Source organism: Hyla sarda, unplaced genomic scaffold, assembly GCF_029499605.1.
Source record: "Hyla sarda isolate aHylSar1 unplaced genomic scaffold, aHylSar1.hap1 scaffold_928, whole genome shotgun sequence".
In the NCBI taxonomy this organism is placed as follows: domain Eukaryota; kingdom Metazoa; phylum Chordata; class Amphibia; order Anura; family Hylidae; genus Hyla; species Hyla sarda.
Genome location: NW_026610958.1, coordinates 95,291 through 108,022, shown reverse-complemented (window position 1 = coordinate 108,022; position 12,732 = coordinate 95,291). Strand labels below are relative to the sequence as shown.

The following is a 12,732-nucleotide window of genomic DNA, read 5'->3' as shown; positions in this document are numbered from 1 at the left end:
TACTTTTTAAAAAGGGTGAAAGGGATATGCTAAAAAATTGGCGCCCCATCACACTTTTAAATGTCGATTATAAAGTTTTAGCCAAGTTATTAGCTGTCCGTTTTAAACCTTTTATTCATAAATTAATTCACCCAAATCAGGTTTGTGGGGTACCTGGAAGGTCTATAGCTGAATCCCTAAATATTTTAAGAGATGTTTTATGGTATTTTAAGGATAGAAATCAAACTGTAGCAATTTTATCCTTAGACTTTGAAAAAGCCTTTGATAGGGTCTCCCATGAATACCTGTTTTTAGTTCTTAAAAAGATGGCAGTGCCTGAAACGATTTTAAGCCGAATCATGCTTTTATACCGATCCTGTTTTAGTCAAGTCTCTGTTAATGGCTTTTTAACCAGCGGTGTTCCTCTTTTATCAGGTGTCAAACAGGGCTGCCCCCTGTCCCCACTCCTTTTTATTTGCGCAATCGAACCACTGATGGCCCTCCTCAGAAAAGACCGGGTAGTAAGAGGCGTACCGATACCTGGTGGAGGAGGGACCCATCTAAAGGTGTTGGGGTACATGGATGATGTCACCATACTGTGCCCGGACTCTCCATCCATGAGGGGGGCATTGAGGAACACCAGCTATTTCTGCGAGGTCTCTGGTTTTAAGCTAAACACAGATAAATGTGACTGTTTTTATATTGGCTCCTGGGATTCATCCATCACCCCAGGAGTCACAATGCAACAGGATCAAATTAAAGTTTTAGGTATTGTTTTTAACCAGGTCAATGATGGGAGCCCTAACTGGGATTCAGCTATAGCTAAGATGGAGAAGAAGATTTTAATGTGGAATCTTAGAAACCTTACCATGGAGGGGAAGATTTTAATAATAAAGATGGTTTTACTCCCTATTATGCTATACATTGCCATGGTATTTCCTCCATCTATTTTATACATTAAAAAAGTAACTAGAATTGTTTTTACTTTTTTATGGGGTTCAAAAATGGAGAAATTAAAGCGTGATTTTATGTACAAAAGTAAAGATAATGGCGGGAAAGATGTTCCTAACCTTTTTACTTTCTTTTACATAAAGTATTTCTGTTTCTGTTTTAAAATTATTAAATCCGATGGCATTTTTAGCTGCTTTTTAAGGTACGCTGCGGGCATGGTTTTTAAAAGATGGTTGCGCATCCCTCTGAACGCTCCGGTGCTTCTGTGTCCCCCAAAACATTATGTGGTGTTGGAAAAGACAGTCAGGCTCCTAGGTCTCCAAGATTTGGAGCCTGACATACTGGGGGACCAGAGAAAGGTATCAAAGGTCCTCAGGCGGAGTGAGGTTACCCTGGCAGTGTCCAATTTCACACAGGCAAGATCCAAAAAGGTATGGCGGAACGTGTACGGGAAGTTTCTGGCGAATGTACACAGGGATCTTGCCTGGGCAATCGTCCACCAGTGCCTCCCTACTCGTGAGTTCCAGCACAGGCGAGGACTGGTGGCGAGAGCCAAGTGCCCGAGAGATGGCTGCGGAGTGGACGAAACGGTGCTGCACATATTTTGGAACTGCCCTTTTGCACGGGAGCTTTGAAAGAAGGTAGGCCCACTTTTGAAGTGGGCCTGCGGCCTAAAAGATTTTAATCACGAATGTGTCTTTTACGGTCTTTTTAACTGCCCCAATTTTAAACAGCAGATGATCTGCTGGATGATTATTAATTGTTTTAAAAATGCCATCTGGAAAGTTAGGAACATCTTACTTTTTAAACATGATTTTATTGATGTTAAAAACTGTATAAAGCTGGCCCTGAGTGAGATGTACATCTATTACCTAAGAGACAAGAAACAGTTGGGGGCCAGCGAGGCAGCATCCATGTGGTGTCTGCCTCTATGGAACGAAATAACAATATAATCAGTTTTTATGACATTTGTATAATGTTTTATCCTGCCATTTTTATTTTTTCTCCTTTTATTACTGGTTTTATTATTTGTATTTTAAAACTTTTGTGAACCTTTTATTATTTTGCATTTTAAATTTTGTATGGTTTCTTATTTATTCAATAAAATTTTGTTGAAACCTTATCTGTTCTTATCAGTTTAATATCTGATACGTCCCCTATCTGGGGACCATATATTAAATGGATTTTTGAGAACGGGGGCCGATTTCGAAGCTTGCTTCCGTCGCCCTATGCATTGACCCGATATGGCAGTATCTTCGGGTACAGTGCACCACCCCCTTACAGGGTTAAAAAGAAAGATTCCTACTTTCATTGCTACCTGCTTGCTGGCTAGCCAGCTAGCCAGCCCTGTGGGCCTTGCTGCTGCTGCTGCAGCCAAAAAACAAAAGGTGGTGCTGCTGCTGCTTCTGCTGCTTCTGCTTCTGCTTGTGTCTGGCCGCTGTTGGAGCGTCCAGGCACAGGACTTCTGCTGCTGCTGACTAAATGGCCTCCTTAATTGGATCATTTGAGTAGCCAGCACACCTGTGCAGGTAGGGCATGACATGATAGGCAGCTGCCTTGATAGCGGGTGGGTGCTGAATGTTCCTAATTGACAAAATAAGATTAATGCTTATGAAGAAATATAAAATCTCATCCCTTCCCCAATATCGCGCCACACCCCTACCCCTTAATTCCCTGGTTGAACTTGATGGACATATGTCTTTTTTCGACCGTACTAACTATGTAACTATGTAACATAACATGGGGGGGGGGGGGAGTCTCCTGGCTGTTCACACAGGTGTGTCATTGCTGTACATTGACCATGCATTGCTTCTGTGGTATTGCAAAGGCAAAGACAAATGCTTCCAGCCATCCATTGCACTAATGGATTGGTCATCAGCTGGCTGTCTATGTCCCGCATCAATATAGACCAAAGTACAGAGGGTTAGGCTATGCTATTGTGCACCTACCTGATGCATCAGAAGGTGCGAGGCCCTTGCTAAATTCTGTGCACAGACTTTGAGATCTATGCTTTAGACTGTATCTAAACCTGCTCCAACATGGACTGACATTCTGGCCTACTTTCAGCCGATGCGACTTGTCTGTCGCTGAACAGTCGCTTTTTATGTATTCAGCACCTATGTATAATGTTGTAAAAATGCTCTAGAAGCTAAAGTCGCAGAAATGTCACACATATTTGGCCTGCAACTTTCTGTGCGACAAATTCAGACAGGAAAAATCAGTATAAATCCTTAGAAAATTATCCCCCAGTGTCTCCATCTGCTGGCGGTATTGAATAAGCATTGCTGCACTGATGGGGTATGCATTAGACGAAAAAAAAGAAGAAAAAGAAGAATAATACGCCCAGAAAAGAGGCGAAAAGGAGAAAAACGTAAAAAAACGTGAAAAAAAAGTAAGAGGAAGAGAAGGGAAAAAAAGGTGGAAATGGGTTTAAAAGTGATTTCGGCGGAGAAATATATATATATATATATATATATATATATATATATATATACGCGCACACACACACATAGATATAAACGTATTCTCCGTTGAGATATTGCAGCCGCTGCTGTGTCCAGGCCCAGGAGCCTTAGCACTGTGCTGTGATGTCACTCAATACCACTGACATCACTAGGTGTAAACAACATCTCTCCTTTGCTGTGTATGTGACTATTGAGCTGTTTGGTGATGTCGTCTATTACGGCCTTCATAGAAGCAACAGGAGATTGTTGCATCCATCTAGAACCCTCAGAACTACAGTGCTATGATGTCACTCACTTCCACAGGTCTTGCAGAGTGTAAACAACAACAACCCAGCTTTGTTGTGTATGTAACCATAGGGATTTGTGATGTCACCTAGAACCTTCACAGCAGCGACAGCTTTATGAGGAGCATCAGCACTGCTCTGCCTGAGCAGAACCATCACCGCCATAGGTTGTCAAATAACCCGGATTTAACCCACACAGGTAAGTCCAATGGGGTGCAGGCATGTCCTCTATGCTTACAGCTTCCCGTGGGTGTTGGTTTGATACCGTTTGGGGACAGCCAAGGAGGCATCTGCAGGCAACAAAGGTAGGTGTGTGCTTGTGTGTGTGTTTCCTATGCAGATCCTAAGCCCAGTGTCACATGCAAGTAGGAGGAGTAAGAAGGGTTCCTGGCAAATCCGGGTTATGGATTGCATTTAAAAAGGCCCCGTGGGAGTGCAATGGGCCCCTGTCTTGCTGCTTAGCAATAATGGTATGGGTTTAGGTTCTGCTGTGTGTACTGGTGGTTGACTGCCCCCCAGCCCAGAGTGTGCATGGGAAATTGTCTGGCAGCCTCCCTGACAGCAAGCAGTGATAGTGCCCATGAAGGGGACCTTGTTGGGCCCGCCCCTTTCACGGTTATCGCTTCTCGGCCTTTTGGCTAAGATCAAGTGTAGGATCTGTTCTTATCAGTTTAATATCTGATACGTCCCCTATCTGGGGACCATATATTAAATGGATTTTTGAGAACGGGGGCCGATTTCGAAGCTTGCTTCCGTCGCCCTATGCATTGACCCGATATGGCAGTATCTTCGGGTACAGTGCACCACCCCCTTACAGGGTTAAAAAGAAAGATTCCTACTTTCATTGTTACCTGCTTGCTGGCTAGCCAGCTAGCCAGCCCTGTGGGCCTTGCTGCTGCTGCTGCAGCCAAAAAACAAAAGGTGGTGCTGCTTCTGCTTCTGCTTGTGTCTGGCCGCTGTTGGAGCGTCCAGGCACAGGACTTCTGCTGCTGCTGACTAAATGGCCTCCTTAATTGGATCATTTGAGTAGCCAGCACACCTGTGCAGGTAGGGCATGACATGATAGGCAGCTGCCTTGATAGCGGGTGGGTGCTGAATGTTCCTAATTGACAAAATAAGATTAATGCTTATGAAGAAATATAAAATCTCATCCCTTCCCCAATATCGCGCCACACCCCTACCCCTTAATTCCCTGGTTGAACTTGATGGACATATGTCTTTTTTCGACCGTACTAACTATGTAACTATGTAACATAACATGGGGGGGGGGGGGGGTCTCCTGGCTGTTCACACAGGTGTGTCATTGCTGTACATTGACCATGCATTGCTTCTGTGGTATTGCAAAGGCAAAGACAAATGCTTCCAGCCATCCATTGCACTAATGGATTGGTCATCAGCTGGCTGTCTATGTCCCGCATCAATATAGACCAAAGTACAGAGGGTTAGGCTATGCTATTGTGCACCTACCTGATGCATCAGAAGGTGCGAGGCCCTTGCTAAATTCTGTGCACAGACTTTGAGATCTATGCTTTAGACTGTATCTAAACCTGCTCCAACATGGACTGACATTCTGGCCTACTTTCAGCCGATGTGACTTGTCTGTCGCTGAACAGTCGCTTTTTATGTATTCAGCACCTATGTATAATGTTGTAAAAATGCTCTAGAAGCTAAAGTCGCAGAAATGTCACACATATTTGGCCTGCAACTTTCTGTGCGACAAATTCAGACAGGAAAAATCAGTATAAATCCTTAGAAAATTATCCCCCAGTGTCTCCATCTGCTGGCGGTATTGAATAAGCATTGCTGCACTGATGGGGTATGCATTAGACGAAAAAAAAGAAGAAAAAGAAGAATAATACGCCCAGAAAAGAGGCGAAAAGGAGAAAAACGTAAAAAAACGTGAAAAAAAAGTAAGAGGAAGAGAAGGGAAAAAAAGGTGGAAATGGGTTTAAAAGTGATTTCGGCGGAGAAATATATATATATATATATATATATATATATATATATACGCGCACACACACACATATATATAAACGTATTCTCCGTTGAGATATTGCAGCCGCTGCTGTGTCCAGGCCCAGGAGCCTTAGCACTGTGCTGTGATGTCACTCAATACCACTGACATCACTAGGTGTAAACAACATCTCTCCTTTGCTGTGTATGTGACTATGGAGCTGTTTGGTGATGTCGTCTATTACGGCCTTCATAGAAGCAACAGGAGATTGTTGCATCCATCTAGAACCCTCAGAACTACAGTGCTATGATGTCACTCACTTCCACAGGCCTTGCAGAGTGTAAACAACAACAACCCAGCTTTGTTGTGTATGTAACCATAGGGATTTGTGATGTCACCTAGAACCTTCACAGCAGCGACAGCTTTATGAGGAGCATCAGCACTGCTCTGCCTGAGCAGAACCATCACCGCCATAGGTTGTCAAATAACCCGGATTTAACCCACACAGGTAAGTCCAATGGGGTGCAGGCATGTCCTCTATGCTTACAGCTTCCCGTGGGTGTTGGTTTGATACCGTTTGGGGACAGCCAAGGAGGCATCTGCAGGCAACAAAGGTAGGTGTGTGCTTGTGTGTGTGTTTCCTATGCAGATCCTAAGCCCAGTGTCACATGCAAGTAGGAGGAGTAAGAAGGGTTCCTGGCAAATCCGGGTTATGGATTGCATTTAAAAAGGCCCCGTGGGAGTGCAATGGGCCCCTGTCTTGCTGCTTAGCAATAATGGTATGGGTTTAGGTTCTGCTGTGTGTACTGGTGGTTGACTGCCCCCCAGCCCAGAGTGTGCATGGGAAATTGTCTGGCAGCCTCCCTGACAGCAAGCAGTGATAGTGCCCATGAAGGGGACCTTGTTGGGCCCGCCCCTTTCACGGTTATCGCTTCTCGGCCTTTTGGCTAAGATCAAGTGTAGTATCTGTTCTTATCAGTTTAATATCTGATACGTCCCCTATCTGGGGACCATATATTAAATGGATTTTTGAGAACGGGGGCCGATTTCGAAGCTTGCTTCCGTCGCCCTATGCATTGACCCGATATGGCAGTATCTTCGGGTACAGTGCACCACCCCCTTACAGGGTTAAAAAGAAAGATTCCTACTTTCATTGCTACCTGCTTGCTGGCTAGCCAGCTAGCCAGCCCTGTGGGCCTTGCTGCTGCTGCTGCAGCCAAAAAACAAAAGGTGGTGCTGCTGCTGCTTCTGCTGCTTCTGCTTCTGCTTGTGTCTGGCCGCTGTTGGAGCGTCCAGGCACAGGACTTCTGCTGCTGCTGACTAAATGGCCTCCTTAATTGGATCATTTGAGTAGCCAGCACACCTGTGCAGGTAGGGCATGACATGATAGGCAGCTGCCTTGATAGCGGGTGGGTGCTGAATGTTCCTAATTGACAAAATAAGATTAATGCTTATGAAGAAATATAAAATCTCATCCCTTCCCCAATATCGCGCCACACCCCTACCCCTTAATTCCCTGGTTGAACTTGATGGACATATGTCTTTTTTCGACCGTACTAACTATGTAACTATGTAACATAACATGGGGGGGGGGGGGGGTCTCCTGGCTGTTCACACAGGCGTGTCATTGCTGTACATTGACCATGCATTGCTTCTGTGGTATTGCAAAGGCAAAGACAAATGCTTCCAGCCATCCATTGCACTAATGGATTGGTCATCAGCTGGCTGTCTATGTCCCGCATCAATATAGACCAAAGTACAGAGGGTTAGGCTATGCTATTGTGCACCTACCTGATGCATCAGAAGGTGCGAGGCCCTTGCTAAATTCTGTGCACAGACTTTGAGATCTATACTTTAGACTGTATCTAAACCTGCTCCAACATGGACTGACATTCTGGCCTACTTTCAGCCGATGCGACTTGTCTGTCGCTGAACAGTCGCTTTTTATGTATTCAGCACCTATGTATAATGTTGTAAAAATGCTCTAGAAGCTAAAGTCGCAGAAATGTCACACATATTTGGCCTGCAACTTTCTGTGCGACAAATTCAGACAGGAAAAATCAGTATAAATCCTTAGAAAATCATCCCCCAGTGTCTCCATCTGCTGGCGGTATTGAATAAGCATTGCTGCACTGATGGGGTATGCATTAGACGAAAAAAAAGAAGAAAAAGAAGAATAATACGCCCAGAAAAGAGGCGAAAAGGAGAAAAACGTAAAAAAACGTGAAAAAAAAGTAAGAGCAAGAGAAGGGAAAAAAAGGTGGAAATGGGTTTAAAAGTGATTTCGGCGGAGAAATATATATATATATATATATATATATATATATATATATATATATATACGCGCACACACACACATAGATATAAACGTATTCTCCGTTGAGATATTGCAGCCGCTGCTGTGTCCAGGCCCAGGAGCCTTAGCACTGTGCTGTGATGTCACTCAATACCACTGACATCACTAGGTGTAAACAACATCTCTCCTTTGCTGTGTATGTTACTATGGAGCTGTTTGGTGATGTCGTCTATTATGGCCTTCATAGAAGCAACAGGAGATTGTTGCATCCATCTAGAACCCTCAGAACTACAGTGCTATGATGTCACTCACTTCCACAGGCCTTGCAGAGTGTAAACAACAACAACCCAGCTTTGTTGTGTATGTAACCATAGGGATTTGTGATGTCACCTAGAACCTTCACAGCAGCGACAGCTTTATGAGGAGCATCAGCACTGCTCTGCCTGAGCAGAACCATCACCGCCATAGGTTGTCAAATAACCCGGATTTAACCCACACAGGTAAGTCCAATGGGGTGCAGGCATGTCCTCTATGCTTACAGCTTCCCGTGGGTGTTGGTTTGATACCGTTTGGGGACAGCCAAGGAGGCATCTGCAGGCAACAAAGGTAGGTGTGTGCTTGTGTGTGTGTTTCCTATGCAGATCCTAAGCCCAGTGTCACATGCAAGTAGGAGGAGTAAGAAGGGTTCCTGGCAAATCCGGGTTATGGATTGCATTTAAAAAGGCCCCGTGGGAGTGCAATGGGCCCCTGTCTTGCTGCTTAGCAATAATGGTATGGGTTTAGGTTCTGCTGTGTGTACTGGTGGTTGACTGCCCCCCAGCCCAGAGTGTGCATGGAAAATTGTCTGGCAGCCTCCCTGACAGCAAGCAGTGATAGTGCCCATGAAGGGGACCTTGTTGGGCCCGCCCCTTTCACGGTTATCGCTTCTCGGCCTTTTGGCTAAGATAAAGTGTAGTATCTGTTCTTATCAGTTTAATATCTGATACGTCCCCTATCTGGGGACCATATATTAAATGGATTTTTGAGAACGGGGGCCGATTTCGAAGCTTGCTTCCGTCGCCCTATGCATTGACCCGATATGGCAGTATCTTCGGGTACAGTGCACCACCCCCTTACAGGGTTAAAAAGAAAGATTCCTACTTTCATTGCTACCTGCTTGCTGGCTAGCCAGCTAGCCAGCCCTGTGGGCCTTGCTGCTGCTGCTGCAGCCAAAAAACAAAAGGTGGTGCTGCTGCTGCTTCTGCTGCTTCTGCTTCTGCTTGTGTCTGGCCGCTGTTGGAGCGTCCAGGCACAGGACTTCTGCTGCTGCTGACTAAATGGCCTCCTTAATTGGATCATTTGAGTAGCCAGCACACCTGTGCAGGTAGGGCATGACATGATAGGCAGCTGCCTTGATAGCGGGTGGGTGCTGAATGTTCCTAATTGACAAAATAAGATTAATGCTTATGAAGAAATATAAAATCTCATCCCTTCCCCAATATCGCGCCACACCCCTACCCCTTAATTCCCTGGTTGAACTTGATGGACATATGTCTTTTTTCGACCGTACTAACTATGTAACTATGTAACATAACATGGGGGGGGGGGTTCTCCTGGCTGTTCACACAGGTGTGTCATTGCTGTACATTGACCATGCATTGCTTCTGTGGTATTGCAAAGGCAAAGACAAATGCTTCCAGCCATCCATTGCACTAATGGATTGGTCATCAGCTGGCTGTCTATGTCCCGTATCAATATAGACCAAAGTACAGAGGGTTAGGCTATGCTATTGTGCACCTACCTGATGCATCAGAAGGTGCGAGGCCCTTGCTAAATTCTGTGCACAGACTTTGAGATCTATGCTTTAGACTGTATCTAAACCTGCTCCAACATGGACTGACATTCTGGCCTACTTTCAGCCGATGCGACTTGTCTGTCGCTGAACAGTCGCTTTTTATGTATTCAGCACCTATGTATAATGTTGTAAAAATGCTCTAGAAGCTAAAGTCGCAGAAATGTCACACATATTTGGCCTGCAACTTTCTGTGCGACAAATTCAGACAGGAAAAATCAGTATAAATCCTTAGAAAATTATCCCCCAGTGTCTCCATCTGCTGGCGGTATTGAATAAGCATTGCTGCACTGATGGGGTATGCATTAGACGAAAAAAAAGAAGAAAAAGAAGAATAATACGCCCAGAAAAGAGGCGAAAAGGAGAAAAACGTAAAAAAACGTGAAAAAAAAGTAAGAGGAAGAGAAGGGAAAAAAAGGTGGAAATGGGTTTAAAAGTGATTTCGGCGGAGAAATATATATATATATATATATATATATATATATATATACGCGCACACACACACATATATATAAACGTATTCTCCGTTGAGATATTGCAGCCGCTGCTGTGTCCAGGCCCAGGAGCCTTAGCACTGTGCTGTGATGTCACTCAATACCACTGACATCACTAGGTGTAAACAACATCTCTCCTTTGCTGTGTATGTGACTATGGAGCTGTTTGGTGATGTCGTCTATTATGGCCTTCATAGAAGCAACAGGAGATTGTTGCATCCATCTAGAACCCTCAGAACTACAGTGCTATGATGTCACTCACTTCCACAGGCCTTGCAGAGTGTAAACAACAACAACCCAGCTTTGTTGTGTATGTAACCATAGGGATTGTGATGTCACCTAGAACCTTCACAGCAGCGACAGCTTCATGAGGAGCATCAGCACTGCTCTGCCTGAGCAGAACCATCACCGCCATAGGTTGTCAAATAACCCGGATTTAACCCACACAGGTAAGTCAAATGGGGTGCAGGCATGTCCTCTATGCTTACAGCTTCCCGTGGGTGTTGGTTTGATACCGTTTGGGGACAGCCAAGGAGGCATCTGCAGGCAACAAAGGTAGGTGTGTGCTTGTGTGTGTGTTTCCTATGCAGATCCTAAGCCCAGTGTCACATGCAGGGTAGGAGGAGTAAGAAGGGTTCCTGGCAAATCCGGGTTATGGATTGCATTTAAAAAGGCCCCGTGGGAGTGCAATGGGCCCCTGTCTTGCTGCTTAGCAATAATGGTATGGGTTTAGGTTCTGCTGTGTGTACTGGTGGTTGACTGCCCCCCAGCCCAGAGTGTGCATGGAAAATTGTCTGGCAGCCTCCCTGACAGCAAGCAGTGATAGTGCCCATGAAGGGGACCTTGTTGGGCCCGCCCCTTTCACGGTTATCGCTTCTCGGCCTTTTGGCTAAGATCAAGTGCAGTTTGCTCTGGTCTGGCCAGAGGGTGCGATCTCTGGGTTTACCCAGTTTGCCGGAGAAAGATTTTTTTTTCACTGTGGTCCTGTACCGACAGATTATCATCTGGAAGAATGGCTGGAGTAAAGAATACTATCCGCATGGAGGTGGATCCTGCAAGTTCCAAGAACAACATGGTTTATCTGGTGAGAGATATCATTATGGAGAAGATTGGAGTGGACAAGGCTGAAATCTTCAGTGTTAATGAGTCTCCCCGCAGGGGCTCCTATGAGGTAACCTTTGTGGATGAGGGCAGGTGTTTGCATGTGTATGAACACTTAAGGAATCTCAGCAATGAGCCCTTGCTGGTTGGGGTGAAGATTACTCCACTGTTTGGTCTGCAGGAAAAAACTGTGATAGTGCATGTGCATAATCCTTACACAGATGTGGAAATTATTAAGAACTTTTTGCACAAGTACTGTGACTATGTGAAGGGTGGAGAGAAACAGACGAATGTACTGGGGATTTTTAACTGCAATTATAAGTTTGTGGTTAAATTAAAAGTAGACCCTACTTGTGTTGGGGGTTTTAAACACCCCCCTGCCAGTTTTTCCATTGCAGGTTATAGGGGGTACCTGTCCTATGCTGGTCAGCCTTCCTACTGCAGGAATTGTTTTTCCTTTGGACATTTAAAGGAGAACTGTGTGCAAGGACAAATGTGCAGGAACTGTAATACTGCTGGCCACCATGCTGGAAGTTGTCCTAAAGCCAGGAAATGTGACTTATGTCGGGAGGAAGGTCATGTTTATAAGGACTGCCCTGGGGTGAGAAGTCCTTTATTCAGTAGTGTGGTGAGAGAGGGGGAAATAGTGAGGAGATTGGCCCCTCTGAAGACCATTGCAGCTCCTCAGAAGCCCCCTGATGTTCAGGCTGCAGTCTCTGATGCCTTCAGACAGTTGGAGGAAGTTATTGAGGGAGTGCAGAGTCCTAGTCACTCTGTGGAGTCTGTTCACCCCTCTGACCCTGTTCACATTGAGCCATTTCCATCCTCAGGTGAGACTGATTTGTGTAACAGGGAGGGTGGTGGGAAACATAATGCAGAGGATGAAAATTATGATGGCTTTCAACTGGTGCATGGAGGGAAGTCTGCCAAGAAAAGAAGAGGTGAGAAGGGTGCGGACTCGTGCCCGGAAACCAGCAACTTTTATGAAGTCCTGGAGACGGATGTTATGGAGGCTACTGAGAGTGGTGAATAACTATGCTGGGACTTGATTTGCTAGTTAGTAGCAGGTGGCTGATGCACCTGTGTAGCTCATGCAGGGTTAAACCTTGTTCTTTGTAGCTTTAGGCTATGGGTTTTGTTGTATGTTCTCAAAACGTGAGAGTGTTTAAAAATAAGGCTAGGAGAGCTGCTATTTTAAGTTTTTTAGCTCAGGAAAATGCTGCAATTTTTTGTTTGCAGGAGTGTGGTATTGATCTCACCATAAGTCAGGATGAATGGGTGTATGGTCGGTGTGTGTGGTCTGGGAGTGTTTTGAATAAGAATGATGGTGTGGGGATCTTGATTAAATCACCTGACATTGCTGTGGAAAGCTATGTG

General features: G+C 45.1%; 4 non-coding genes across 4 annotated transcripts; all 4 read left to right on the top strand.

Moving 5' to 3' along the window:
• Window positions 1–2,020: 2,020 nt before the first annotated feature.
• On the top strand, window positions 2,021–2,206 carry LOC130349997 (U2 spliceosomal RNA). The gene has a single exon (XR_008887213.1). It is a non-coding gene; the product is annotated as a U2 spliceosomal RNA (small nuclear RNA).
• A 2,091-nt stretch (window positions 2,207–4,297) lies between these two features.
• LOC130349992 (U2 spliceosomal RNA) lies at window positions 4,298–4,488 on the top strand. The gene has a single exon (XR_008887209.1). It is a non-coding gene; the product is annotated as a U2 spliceosomal RNA (small nuclear RNA).
• Window positions 4,489–6,560: 2,072 nt separating this feature from the next.
• On the top strand, window positions 6,561–6,751 carry LOC130349971 (U2 spliceosomal RNA). Its single transcript, XR_008887190.1, has one exon. It is a non-coding gene; the product is annotated as a U2 spliceosomal RNA (small nuclear RNA).
• Window positions 6,752–8,848: 2,097 nt separating this feature from the next.
• On the top strand, window positions 8,849–9,039 carry LOC130349993 (U2 spliceosomal RNA). Its single transcript, XR_008887210.1, has one exon. It is a non-coding gene; the product is annotated as a U2 spliceosomal RNA (small nuclear RNA).
• The last annotated feature ends 3,693 nt before the right edge of the window (window positions 9,040–12,732 follow it).